This window comes from Pantherophis guttatus, chromosome 7 (assembly GCF_059756535.1).
Source record: "Pantherophis guttatus breed Tessera chromosome 7, ASM5975653v1, whole genome shotgun sequence".
Taxonomy (NCBI): Eukaryota; Metazoa; Chordata; class Lepidosauria; order Squamata; family Colubridae; genus Pantherophis; species Pantherophis guttatus.
This window is the reverse complement of record NC_142069.1, coordinates 5,650,498-5,665,566: the sequence shown is the minus strand read 5'-3', so window position 1 is coordinate 5,665,566 and position 15,069 is coordinate 5,650,498. Positions and strand designations below refer to the sequence as shown.

Genomic DNA, 15,069 nt, shown 5'->3' with positions numbered 1-15,069 from the left:
GATCGGGAGGAAATGGGGATTTTGCAGTAACCTTCCCCTGGAGGGGGGTGGGAATGGAGATTTTACAGTATCCGTCCCCTGCCACGCCCACCAAGCCACACCCACAGAACCAGTAGTAAAAAATTTTGAAACCCACCACTGCTGCAGTGTCCGAAGATCACCATTTGCAACCATCCCGGGAGGCTCCTGATAGGTAAAGTCAAAAGGGGGAGCTGGTTTTGTTTAATGACCTCAACAACAAAGGTTGTAAAAGCAGGTCTGACTCACTTAATGGTTACATTGCTTAGTGACAGAGATTCTGGTCGCAATTGTGATTGCAAATTGATGCCTTCCTGTATTTACCTGCTTCTGATGCTTTGTCAATAAATGCTTTTTCTTAGTTCTTGCAATAAACTTGCTTATCAAAGATCTGTGTCCTTGTGTCACTTTCAGTAAATCAACCTGGAAAAGCTTGATCATTCTGTTTTATCAGTCAAACGAGTATGGGGCAGGGAGAAGGCGTATTGCTAAATAATTTCATTCCTCCCCCACTATTTTGTCCTTGTTGATTGATTGATTAACTGCCATTAAGTGCCATCAATTTTTTTTTATGGACAAAGGATGGATGTTTGGTGTTGTAATTTAGGTCCAACAGTCCTGAATTCTTGAGTTCTTCACTTAAAAGCCTCTGGATCCAATATGGCTTAATTCTAAATAAGTATTAATTAATTAATTGATTGATTGTTTTTTAATTAATTAATTTTAAATTAATTTTAAATTAATTAATTCTAAATTCATTCTAAATAAATAAATAAACATCGAATTGTTAACTAGGGCATACAAAACCTTTGCCAGACCAATTCTCGAATACAGCTCGTCTGCCTGGAATCCACACTGTATAACAGACATTAATACAATTGAGCGAGTCCAGAGGTATTTCACGAGAAGAGTACTCCACTCCTCTGCTCACCATAGAATCCCTTATGCCTCCAGGCTCAAAATTTTAGGCTTGGACAACCTAGAACTACGCTGACTACGGTCTGACTTAAGCGTAGTACACAAAATTGTCTGCTACAACATCCTACCTGTCAATGACTACTTCAGCTTCAACCTCAATAAGACACGGGCAAACAATCAATACAAACTTAAAGTAAACCACTCCAAACTCGATTGCAGAAAATACGACTTCAGCAACAGAGTGGTCAATGTCTGGAATGCACTACCTGACTCTGTTGTTATGTCCTCAAACCCCCCAAACTTTAACCTTAAACTGTCTACTGTGGACCTCACCCCATTCCTAAGAGGTCCGTAAAGGGAGCGTGCATAAGCGCACCAGCGTGCCTTCCGTCCCTGTCCTACTGTCCCCATTTATTCGTACTCATTTCCTGTGTTCATGTCCATAAGTTTATACTTACACCTGTTTTCTTGTACATGTTTGGCAAACTAGATTTATATATATATATATATATATATATATATATATAATTTATATTTTGCTGATAAAGAAATAGGTGTCTTGATAGAAAAACACTTAATATACTGTATATATATATTAAGTGTTTTTCTGGCCTTGGAAAAGATCCTGGCGGAGGCCAAAAGCAAATCAGTTTCACACTGTTGCTTAAAAAAGGCATTGATTTGCCCATATCCTCAGCTGAGGGCTTTATATCCCTCTCCGAGCTGATTTACAGAATCAGCATCTTGCCTCCACAATCTGGGTCCTCATTTTACTGACCTCAGACGGATGGAAGGCCGAGTCAACCTTGAGCCGGTCAGGATTGAACTCCTGGCAGTGGGCAGAATTAACCTACAATACTGCATTCTAACCACTGCCCCACCAGGAAGAAGAATGAGAAAGGGAATAGGAGAAGAAGGAAGGAAGATAAGGAAGATAAGGAAGGAAGGAAGGAAGGAAGGAAGGAAGGAAGGAAGGAAGGAAGATAGGGCAATAGCTCTTAGACTTATCGACTGCTTTTCAGTACTTTCCAACTCTCTATAAGCAGCTTGGAGAGTCAGCCTATTGCCCCTAACAATCTGGCTCCTCATTCTACCAACCTTGGAAGGATGGAAGGCTGAGTCAACCTTGAGCCTGGTTAGATTCGATCTGCCAAACTGCTGGCAGATCAGTGATCAGCAGAAGTAGCCGGCAGTACTGCACTCTTAACGTCTGCGCCACTGCAGCTCTTTTATAAATATCAACCTGGTGGGACCGGAAGAAGAAATGACTGGAAGATTGAACTGCAGTAAAAGCAGTTTCTAGTTTTTGTTAAACATTCATGAAATGGAGATGAACTTAGAGGAGCTATCAGAGGTGAGGAAATATGGCAAGATGGTGAAGTTAAGAATTATTTGCACTTTATTAATTCCAGTCTTCAATAAGAGCTAGACTATAAGAATTTTGTTGGCCTCATTGTTGACTGCACCTTATATTATATTTCCCCTATTTTTGGTTTTTATTTCGCTCTTGGAAATTGTCTTTTCTTTAGGTTGAGTGTTCTAACACTCACTCAAAGTGAGTGTTAGAACAAAAATATAGATGTTATTATAGGTAAATGTATGTTTAAGAACTGTATGTTTATATGAGTACTAATATTATTGTAAAGTGACGGAAGATGTTTGGCACCAGTGATGTCATATCTATGTCCAATGTTTTTTAAATTTTGTATTATTAACAAAAAACTTTTTAAAAATAAAAAATATATTAAAAAAGAACAAATTGTAGAATTACTACTAAAATGTTTATTAGATGATAATTTCTTATTATCCCGCCTTCTTCTTTAGTGAAAATGTATAAAGCTTTCTTAATCCTTTATTCTGGGCTCTTGGCCAGGAGCTCTCTTCCTTGGGGTACCCCAATAAAAAGCAATAAAAAACCTGCACCTCATGTCTGGCGTCCTTCATTGGCACACGCATCATGTTTCCGCACGAGTGCCAAAGAGGTTCGCCATCACTGGTCTAGGTGCTGATTCTATGGTGACACTTGAGGTGTGTGTATGTGAGTGAGTGAGTGAGTGAGTATGTGTGTGTGTATTGTTCCCAATTTGGGCCTGAGCCTGGTGCCGAAGCCAATGAAGGACGCCAGACATGAGGTGCAGGTTTTTTATTGCTTGAATCAGCTGGCTGGCGCGCATGCGCACATCGGTTTTCGGCACTGCCGCAATCGTGAAGGACAGCTGATCTTCATGTGTGTATGCATGCCAAAAACCCAGAAGACAAACAGGCAAGGCCACGTGTGCAGGGTGACGTGGCTTAGCATGCCACTTTGGGCACAGGTGGCATAGGTTTGCCATCACGGATCTAGACGCTTCCATACCAAGACAAACTCCCCTAAAAAAGTCTCTTGCTGTACCCCATTTCTTTGCTGTAAGGCCAACTGTTTGCTGTTAGGAACAAATATTTCTTCTTTCCTCACAGCTGCCTGGATCTCATTTTTATTTATTCTTGCACAACCCCGGCTCAAGTTGGAACTCCTAATTATTCTTCTGAAGCAGTTCATTTCCTCAGAAAGACCAAAAAAAAAAAAAAAAGCCAAAATATAAAGGGACAGGTGCCAAATACCCAAAGAGTCAAATCCACAGAAATCTCAGCCTAAATCAAATGTCTTTTAAGCCATCAAAACAACAGTTTCATTTTCGTTTCCTCAGAAAGACAACACAAAACAGCCAAAATCTAAAGGGACAGGTGCCAAATACCCAAATTGGCAATTCCACCGAAACCTCGCCATAAATTAAATGTCTTTTAAGCCATCAAAATAAAGAGTTTCATTTTTCTTTCTCTGGAAAGGTAACAGGAAATAGATAGAATATAAATCTTGGAGCTAGGACCTTCGTCTGCATTGTGACTCTTCTCTGACTACGTGACTTCATTCTAGTCTAGGTGCAAGAGACTGGTTGCCCTTGTGAATATTCTGGTGGGTAAGCCAATGTGTTATGTTTTGTTACTGGCTGCTGAATAGCAATATGTCTTTATGTCTTTATATTTTGTTGTAAAGGGAAAGGAAGGGGTTTCCAGAAAGAAAGATAAAAAGAATAGAATAGAATAGGACAGAGTTGGAAGGGACCTTGGAGGTCTTCTAGTCCAACCCCCTGCCCAGGCAGGAAACCCTACACCACTTCAGACAAATGGTTATCCAACATCTTCTTAAAAATTTCCAGTGTTGGAGCATTCACAACTTCTGGAGGCAAGTTGTTCCACTGATTAATTGTTCTCACTGTCAGGAGATTTCTCCTTAGTTTTAGGTTGTTTCTCTTCTTGATGAGTTTCCACCCATTGCTTCTTGTCCTGCCCTCACGTGCTTTGGAGAATAGCTTGACTCCCTCTTCTTTGGGGCAGCCCCTGAGATATTGGAACACTGCTATCATGTCCCCCTTAGTTAAGGTGACCAGATTTTAACATTGGTAAAGAGGGACATTGTGGGCGTGGCTTATTGTGTGGGCGTGGCTTGGAGGCCATGTGACTGGGTGGGCGTGGCTACCTGGTCATGTGACCGGGTGGCCATGGCTATGTGTATAGGGACTACTCAGAGGGCTGAAAAGTCATTTCTGACAGGTCCTCACACTTTTGACTGGTCCTCACACTTATGACCATCCTCACATTTATGCCCGTGCAGCATTCTTAACAACCATGTCACTCATTTCACAACTGCTTCTCTTCAACAAGGTGACAAGATAGGGCAAAAATGTAAAATGTGAGGACAGTCGTAAGTTCGAGGACTGGTCAAAAGTGTGAGGACCAGTCAAAAATAACTTTTTCAGCCCTCTGAGTAGTCCATATGCATTAAAGGATTACAGCAATAGAGAGGGATGAAGGAATGGAAATTAGAGTAGGAGTGAGGGTAAGAGAGGGAGGAAGAGAGGAGGAGAAGGAGAAAGAAAGAGGAAGTAGGGAGGAGAAAAAGAGGGTGGGGGGAAGAGAAAGTAAGAAGGAAAGAAAAGAGAGAGGTGGTAGGTTTGAGGAGAAAGATTGCTGTACAATAAAAAAGATGAAAGGGAAGAAAGCCAACCCCAAGCAAATATAAAGATATTAAGATAAAGAATGAATTGTTAAACTTTAAAGAATAAAAGAGAACAAATATGAATAAATAGCAATAATTAGAAACACACATACAAACATACAATGTATTTTCTTTGAACAGAATATTTGGCTGGTTCACAAATTTAAACAGCATTTAGTCATTTCAATTAAATTTACAATTTCTATATTTCCTTTTTGCCATATTTATTCCTCATCTATTTTTTAAAAAAACCAATATTACCCTTCATCCTCATCTCTAATCTTAATCAAATTCAATTTTTCCCTTCTATTCTATATTATACCCCTTCCCATTGTCATCTATTTTTATATCCATCCTCACATTGTTTAATTATGTAATTATGTAATACAGTTGTTTAATACAAATTCAACATTTTAATATAAATCAATTAGTTATAAAACTATCTTTTTTGTATATTAATCAATATGAACATGAATATTCCAATTATTTCCATGCAATCCAATTTCTTACAAATCAATTATATTTACCAATAATAATAAACCAAATAATTTCTCCCATATATTCCTCCGAACCACAACTTAACCATTTCTGCTTTCAACACAATATACAATTAATAGTATCTCAATTATTACAATTCCCTAGTTAAATACAGCTTTTTTTCCTTTGTGTTTTAAAATCTTGAGCTCTCCTCCTAAATTTCCCATTGTTTGCAGTTTTTCACCTACCTTTTTTGGGGAGGAAAAATAAAAATAAAAATAAATCTCTGCCTCATTTTGTCACGCTGCACCAAAGACCCTGGTTTCGTTTCTGAAGCTTAGCTAGGGGAAAAAAAAACTGCTTTACACTGATTGCCTGTAGGGTGGCCCTTTGAAGCCCCGGGCAAGAGTTTAAACAGTTTTTTTTTCTTCTAGCCATCAGCTGGGGCTCAAGAAAAATCGGGACTTTTTTGAAACGCCGCGGGACGCGGGACAAATTGCTCAAAAGCGGGACTGTCCCGCCAAAAGCGGGACGTCTGGTCACCTTACCCTTAGTCCTTGTTTTCATTAAACTAGAAATACCCAGTTCCTGCAACCCTTCTTCATATGTTTTAGTCTCCAGTCCCCTAATCCTCTTTGTTGCCCTTCTCTGCACTCTTTCTAGAGTCTTCACATCTTTTTTATATCGTGGCGACCAAAACTGAATGCAGGATTCCAAGTGTGGCCTTACCAAGGCCTTATAAAGTGGTATTAACCCTTCACGTGATCTTGATTCTATCCCTCTGTTTATGCAGCCCAGAACTGTGTTGGCTTTTTTGGCAGCTGCTGCAACACTGCTGGCTCCTATTTAAACGGTTGTCCACTAGGACTCCAAGATCCCTCTCACAGCTACTACTGTTGAGCGAGGTATCACATATACGGTACCTGTGCATTTTGTTTTTCTTCCCTAAATATAGAACCTTACTATAGAAGGTGACTTGCAAGTGAATGATGGAGGAAAACCCTCCAGGTCTCCTCCAGGATAATGGATATTAGATGATGGGCCATTAGATCAACCAGGTTCTGCCAGGGCTTATGTGATTCTCTTAAAACCCAGGACAGCATCACCTGCTGATTCCATATAAGGCAGTTTTTTAAACGATATTTCCTTCTTTTCTTTTCTTTTTTGCAAAAACTTTTTTATTTTTTTCCCCAAACATACAAATTACATCTTTTCAGAACATAGCTGTGATCCGGTCATCAATTTGTTCAATTTTTTGTCATCTTTAACAAAATTTTATCTGTTCTATTTTGGCATAACACTTATTTCTTAATCTTAAATCACATATTCAACTAATACCATCTTTAAAAAAAAAATTAACACATATTTACTTAATCAAAACAGTTACCCTTCTATTATCCCCCTTAAATCTTAATTCAATTAATAACTCATAATTCATTTCAATACAGTTCAAACATATTTAGATTTCATGATGCTCATTAAATCTTTATTCCATAATTACTTTATCAAATTTAAATCTTATCTTTAATCTTTAAAATATAAAAATTTAACATTTAAATATAGTTCTTAGTTCAAATAATGCTATTTAATGCAATTTCCCAAATGTCCCAAATTCTATCTATTAATCCATACCATTTATATAACACCAATTAAGTAATTTTTATTTTAAAATCATCATCATATATTGTTTCAATTTTCTTTTCTTTTTTACTTAAGTAAAGAATGTTCAAATTATTACAATTGTTATACATATTTAAGCAATATCCCAATTATTGTAGCTGTCAATTTTCTAATTTAACCTTTTCTTTTATCCTTTCACTGTTAATCCCAGTGAAGGAAACGATGAACAGATGAACAGATCCTCAGCTTGACTTGGAAATTGTCTTTTCTTTAGGTTTGCTCTTTGCAACAAGGCCTGATATCCAAAACACTTTGCTGATATTTGCTGTCCCCTTCTCTGGAATTGAACGGGACAGGGGCCAAATGTCGAGAATCTGTGGGCTACTTTGTTTCCTGTAACAAAGTAGTTTCGAGTTGTTGGCTTCCAAAACTGTAACATGAACTGCTTCCTCCATTTCCTCCTCCTACTCCTCTTTCTCCTCTTCCTCCTCTTCCTCCTTCTCTCTCTCTCTCTCTCTCAGCAGAAAAGTTCTATTTGAAGGACCAACCAACCAATTGCACGGCCATGTTGCTGCTATGGATCTTCTCCCTGGCTGCCTCCTTTCTCCTGCCTGCAACTGGGGAGGTGGTGCACAATTTCAGTACATGCAGTGATTTCTTTTTGGATGGAACCCCCCCGCAACTGGAGCGAGAGAATACAAGCAGAATCTGCCAGATGTATAAGAACCAGTATCGATTTGCCACTTTGTATGACAGAAAGGGGCGTATCCCCGTATTCTCAGCATATAAATATCAACCTGGTAAAGGCAAAAGAATAAACAACTGGAAGATCGAACCACAGGTAAAAGTAGTTCCTATTTTGAGGCTAAGCATTCCTGAAATGGAGGTAACCTTAAAGGAACAGTCATAGGTTAGGAAATAAGGCAAGATAGTAAATTTAAGAATTATTTGTACATAATTAATTCTAGGACTCATCAGGAATTAAGCTAGGAGAATTCTGTTGGCCACATGGTCTACATTGACAAGGTCATATTTCCATTCAATTCTTTCCCCAAACAACCAAATTCAGAGATCACCCAGAACACAGTCAAGCTCAACCAACCAACCAACCAACCCTTCCCAACTAAAGAATAGTTTAAAGTGAGTGTCAGGTTCTGATGTCATCTCAAATAAATTGCACTCCCAAACAATTAATCTTTGCTGAAATATTCCATTTATTGAGTACGACAGATCTAACCCTGACTTCGTCGTAGCCGATACTAACCCTCTGACCCCCAAACCCTTCCCTTTCCGTTCCCCAATTCTCATCTTCTCATTGGTCATCTTCCAAGTCAGTCTCCCCAGCTTCTGACCTCACCCCACAGGAATGTTCCCCCCATCATCCCATCTCCTAGGGGATATTATCTACAGAGAAATAAGTAGGTGAAAAGTTAAGCCTCGTCTTTTTATGGCAGCATCAGAATGCTGACAGTGAGCTTCCTAAGAGCGTCAATCTGGGGTCTCAATTTCCAGAATTCCCAGAAACTGCCCTGTTGAGTGAGAAGCTTGGAATTATTATTCAAATCTCTCTGAAAGTCACAATAGAATCACAAGGCTGGGAGGGACCTTGGAGGTCTTCTATTCCAACCTTTGCTCAAGGCAGGAGCCTTATACCATCCCAAATCAAATGGCTGTCCAGTCTAGACAAAAAGTCCCAAAGGTGTTTTTTTTTCAGGACGCGACTGGACTTTCTTGTTTTTTCTTTGAAGACATTTCGCTTCTCATCCAAGAAGCTTCTTCAGCTCTGACTGGAGAGGAATGGAAGGATTTATATTCCTTCCTGCAGACAGCTGGTCATTTGCATCCTTTTAGAGCAGCAGTTCTCAACCTGGGGGTTGCGACCCCTTTGGGGGTCCAACGGCCATTTCACAGGGGTTGCCAAAGCCCTCTCTCGCCCCCCCCCATGCCTTCACTCACCCTCACCCTCTGCCTCTGTTGGATCACCGGTCGCCGGTTGCTTACCCCACCCACTCCCAATCTATTGCTGCCTCCTGAGTCCCAGCTGATGGCTAGAGAGAAACAAACCGTTTAAATTCTTGCCGCGGGGCTTCAAAGGGCCGCCCTACAGCTGATCAGTGTTAAAAGAAAACAAATGAGAAGACTGGTGCCTGCAAAAATAGAAAAAAACAGCCCCTTTCAGCTTCAGCATAGGTTAATTACCATAAGTTGATTTGATCAGCCTCCGGACTCTCAGCTGATTTGCTCTCAGCTGTTTTGCGGAGGGCTCTGTTGCTAGCTGCAAAGAGAGGAGCAGTTTTTTTCCCCCTAGCTATGCTGAAAAAACGAAACTGAAAGTAAAGCAGGGTCTTTGCTGCAACGTGACAAAATGAGGCAGAGAGAGATTTCTTTTTCTTTTTCCTCACCAAAAAAGGTAGGTGCAAAACTGCAAACAATGGGAAATTTAGGGCAAAAGAGGAGGTTCAAGATTTTAAAACACAAAAGAAAAAAAGCTCTATTTAACTAGGGAATTGTAATAAGATACTATTAATTGTATATTGTGTTGAAAGCAGAAATGGTTAAGTTGTGGTTTGGAGGAATATATGGGGGAAATTATTTGGTTTATTATTATTGGTAAATATAATTAATTGATTTGTAAGAAATTGGATTGCATGGAAATAATTGGAATATTCATGTTCATATTGATTGATATACAAAAAAGATAGTTATATAACTAATTGATTTATATTAAAATGTTGAATTTGTATTAAACAACTGTATTACATAATTAACCAATGTGAGGATGGATATAAAAATAGATGAAAATGGGAAGGGGTATAATATAGAAAAGAAGGGAAAAATTTAATTTGATTAAGATTAGAGATGAGGATGAAGGGTAATATTGTTTTTTTTAAAAAAATAGATGAGGAATAAATATGGCAAAAAGAAAATATAGAAATTGTAAATTTAATTGAAATGACTAAACGCTGTTTAAATTTGTGAACCGGCCAAATACTCTGTTCAAAGAAAATACATTGTATGTTTGTATGTGTGTTTCTAATTATTGCTATTTATTCATATTTGTTCTCTTTTATTCTTTAAAGTTTAACAATTCATTCTTTATCTTAATATCTTTATATTTGTTTGGGGTTGGTTTTCTTCCCTTTCATCTTTTTTATTGTACAGCAATCTTTCTCCTCAAACCTACCACCTCTCTCTTTTCTTTCCTTCTTACTTTCTCTTCCCCCCTTCTTCTCCTTCCTCCTTCCTCTTCCTTTCTCCTTCTCCTCCTCTCTTCCTCCCTCTCTTACCCTCACTCCTACTCTAATTTCCCTTTCCTTCCTTCATCCCTCTCTATTGCTGTATCCTTTTATGCATATGGACTACTCAGAGGGCTGAAAAAGTTATTTTTGACTGGTCCTCGCACTTTTGACCAGTCCTCGAACTTACGACTGTCCTCACATTTTACATTTTTGCCCTATCTTGTCACCATGGTGAAGAGAAGCAGTTGTGAAATGAGTGACACGGTTGTTAAGAATGCTACAATGGGCATGATGACCAGTCATAAGTGTGAAGACTGGTCAAAAGTGCGAGGACCTGTCAGAAATCACTTTTTTCAGCCCTCTGGGTAGTCCTTTTGTGCACATGGACTACTCAGAGGGCTGAAAAAGTTATTTTTGACTGGTCCTCGCACTTTTGACCAGTCCCCGAATTTACGACTGCCCTCACATTTTACGTTTTTTGCCCTATGTTATCACCATGGTGAAGAGAAGCAGTTGTGAAATGAGTGACATGGTTGTTAAGAATGCTGCACGGGCATAAATGTGAGGATGGTCATAAGTGTGAGGACCAGTCAAAAGTGTGAGGACCTGTCAGAAATGACTTTTTTCAGCCCTCTGAGTAGTCCCTATACACATAGCCATGGCCACCCGGTCACATGACCAGCTAGCCACGCCCACCCAGTCACATGACCTCCAAGCTACACCCACAAAATAAGCCACACCCACAGAACCGATAGTAAAAAATTTCAGAACCTACCCCTGGTTGGGGGTCACCACAACACGAGGAACTGTATTAAAGGGTCGCGGCATTAGGAAGGTTGAGAACCACTGTTTTAGAGGGTCGTTGTAGCCCTTGGAGTTTTATCTGTGTTCTCAAGGTCATCTTTGAGACAACCATGATCTGGATGACTGAGAATCTTTACAGACTTTAAATCTAGACAAAAATATTCAATGTGCAAACTGTTATGGTAGAGTATCCTACATCCCATTCCCTGGCTGATTCATAGTAGACCTTTCCCTAGGTCCAAGGTATCTGACTCAGTGTTGTGCGAATGCTAATCAGGATCATTGCTTGTCCTTTCTTATTCATAGCTTGCACTACCTGAGAATCAGCAACGAAGAAGCATGGAGTCAGAAAAGACTTGTAATATCAGCGAAGAAATCCTTAAGAAAAGCCAAGCTGTTGTGAAGGATTACAAAAACTGTGCCAATTTTGACAGAGGACATTTGCTCCCTGTGTCTCATCAAGGCGATCAGGATAGCAAAGATGCAACATTCACCTTAACTAACATCGTGCCCAGTTTTGTCACCTCAATAAAAATAAATGGGCGGAATATGAAAACAATATGAAAAATTATACTAGAGGGTGCCTTAATACGTATGTCATTGTGGGTGTGGTGCCCGGGAATAACGTTCTCAATAGGAGAGTGAATATACCCAGTTATATCTGGGCTGCAGCTTGTTGTGTGCTTCAAAACAATCAGAGAAAATCCTGGGCAGTCCTTGCACAAAATAATGTGGATAAGGTAGACTATCATACCTTGGAGGAGCTGCAAGCACAACTTTCTAATCTCTATGGGAACAGAACTGATCTTTTCAATAATGCTTGTAATGCAACCAGTGGCCTACAAAACTGAGCTCACAGAACAAATAAAAGCAAAAGAGAAACCTAGCAACTTACTTGTTCAACAGATAGAATGAATATGGTTAATTGTAATCCTGGCTTGTTCTGTGTGATTGTATTCTTCAGGGTGGTAAAAATCCAGGCTGTTGATTAGTTTACGGTAAAGATCATTATGGAAATCCAGCAAATAAATTAATCCAGTAACCAGATTAAGGGTCTAGTGTTGAAATAGATAAAATCGTTATCTCAATTTGCAGGTTGTATAGGATTGATTTGATTGTGTTGATTATAATGTTGATAGATTTCAACACATGTACGGTATAACTTGTGAGAAAAGGAAGTGCAGTGAGAAGGAATGAGCACTGATGCTGAACAGGAGTTTTGCTTGATACAGAGAGTCCTCAATTTTTGACTGTTAAATGACTGTTCTGATGGTGCTGAAAAAAGTCACTTTCAACCAGTTCTTGCACTTAAGGACCATCGCAGTGTCAGCACAGTCAAGTCAAAATTTGGGTAATTAGAAACTGGCATGCATTGATGATGGCTGCAAACTTCCCAGGTGGCTCCTGATAGGTAAAGTCAAAAGAGGAAGCTAATTTTGTTTAATGACCTCAGCAACACAGGTTGTAAAAGCAGATGTGACTGTCTCAATGATTGCATTGCTTAGGGACAGAGGTTATAGTTGCAATCGTGGTTGCAAGTCAAGGACTTCCTGTATAGAACTGTTAGAATTCTTTCTCAAAAGCTTTCTTAGTTCTTGCAATAAACTTACTTGTCAAAGATGCATGTCTTTGTGTGACCTTCAGTTTATCAACCTCGAAAAATGTGTCCATTCCATTTTGCACAACGTTATCAACCAATCAAGTATGGGGCAAGGAGAAGGCCTACTGCTAAATAGTTTCATTCCCCCCCACCCCTATTTTGGCCTTGTTGATTGATTAATTGCCATTAAGCGCCATCAATTCTTTATGCACAAAGGATGGATGTTTGGTGTTGTAATTTAGGTCCAACAGTCCTGAATTCTTGAGTTCTTCACTTAAAACCCTCTGGATCCAACATGGCTTAATTCTAAATAAATGTATATAGAGTTGGGACCTTAATACATTTTGCATTCAGAGTCAAATTCCACCTTCCAAACTGATCTTGAAAAAGCAGAATCTAAACTGGAGCATGACTGGGAGGTGGTGAGCAGTTTCAGACCCTGCAGTTGGTTCTTCTTGGGTGAAAAAGCCCCCAAATTGGTGCCAATGAATCCAGCAAAAATCTGCCAGTTCTGTAACAATGAGTATCAGTTTGCCACAATATGCGACAAAGATCGGTGCAATCTCCATATTCTCAATGTATAAATATCAACCCGGTAAGGGTGAAAGAATAGAGAACTGGATGACTGACCACAGGTCAAAGGAGTTCCTATTTTGAAGTTAAACATTCATCAAATAGAGGTGGCATTTGATTTTGCACAATATTATTGATCGATTGATCAATTGATCGATCGATCGATGGATTGATTGATCGAGCCATCAATCCATCAATTGATCTATCTATCAATCAATCCATCAATCAATCCATCAATCAATCCATCGATTGATCGATCCATCGATCGATCGATTGATCCATCCATCCATCCATCCATCCATCCATCCATCCATCCATCCAGAGTGAATATAGCCAGTCAAATCTGGGCTGCAGCTTGTTGCTTCCAAAGCAAAAGAAAAAATCTTGGGCGGTCATTGCTGAAAATGATAAGGATAGGCAGTGGTGGGTTTCAAAATTTTTTACTACCGGTTCTGTGGGTGTGGCTTGGTGGGTGTGGCATGGCTTGGTGGGCGTGGCAGGGGAAGGACACTGTAAAATCTCCATTCCACCCCACTCCAAGGGAAGGTTACCGTAAAATCCCCATTTCCTTCTGATCAGCTGGGACTCAGGAGGCAGAGAATAGATGGGGGCGGGGCCAGTCAGAGGTGGTATTTACCGGTTCTCTGAACTACTCAAAATTTCTGCTACCGCTTCTCCAGAACTGGTCAGAACCTGCTGAAACCCACCTCTGAGGGTAGGGTAGACTGACTTAGGCTGAGGGAGCTGGAAATTAGACTTCATGAGAAATACAGGAAGAAGGAAATTAATATTTTCAGTGGGCGCTTGTTGTACACGATTAATAATTAATAATGAAATTCTCTGTCCGTAAAACAAAGTTTACAGAACAAATAAAAGCATAGATAAACATAGCAGGTTAGTCATTCAGCATATGTAAAGAATGCACTTATTATAATTCTGCTTTGATCTGTATCAACCTTCCCAAGCCTCTGACAAGGGATAGGATAGGATAGGATAGGATAGGATAGGATAGGATAGGATAGGATAGGATAGAATAGAATAGAATAGAATAGAATAGAATAGAATAGAATAGAATTTTTTATTGGCCAAGTGTGATTGGACACACAAGGAATTTGTCTTGGTGCATACAATCTCAGTGTACATAAAAGAAAAGATACGTTCATCAAGAAACATAAGGTACAACACTTAATGATAGTCATAGGGTACAATAAGCAATCAGGAAACAATATCAATATCAATAATCAAATAATCAATAATCAATTAATCAGGATAATCAAGCTTAATGTTTTGCTTTATGTCCAAACATTAAAAAGGTCATAAAATCAGGTGTGACTCGCTTAATGATTATGTTGCTTAGCGACAGAGGTTCAAGATCCAATTGTGGTTATAAGTCAGGGAGTATCTGCACATAACTACTAGAATTCTTTCTGAATAGCTTTCTTACTTCTTTCAATAAATTTTCTAATCAAAGATCTGTGTCATTGTGTGACTTTTGGGACGAGGGCCTGGAAAAGCGTGACCATTCCATTTTGCACAATATCAATCAATCAATCAATCAATCAATCAATCAATCAATCAAGGTATGTGTATGCGGGGAGGAACAGGGATAAGATATATTGCTAAATTGTTCCAGTTTTTTCCCCTATTTTGGCATTGATTAATGATTGTGTTGTGGCCCGTCAGCGGCCTGTGCGGCTGGTGGCTGATTCCGACAACGAGGAAGCTGGTGTGGTGCTGCGCCAGCAGCCTGTGCAACTGGCGCTCGAGTCAAACAGTGAGGAGGC

General features: G+C 39.4%; 1 pseudogene across 1 annotated transcript; it reads left to right on the top strand.

Moving 5' to 3' along the window:
- The first annotated feature begins 3,827 nt into the window (after nucleotides 1–3,827).
- Nucleotides 3,828–12,732, top strand: LOC117676827 (endonuclease domain-containing 1 protein-like; annotated as a pseudogene). Its single transcript, XR_015728747.1, has 3 exons — nucleotides 3,828–3,889; nucleotides 7,594–7,910; nucleotides 11,419–12,732. The product of XR_015728747.1 is annotated as an endonuclease domain-containing 1 protein-like (transcript).
- The last annotated feature ends 2,337 nt before the right edge of the window (nucleotides 12,733–15,069 follow it).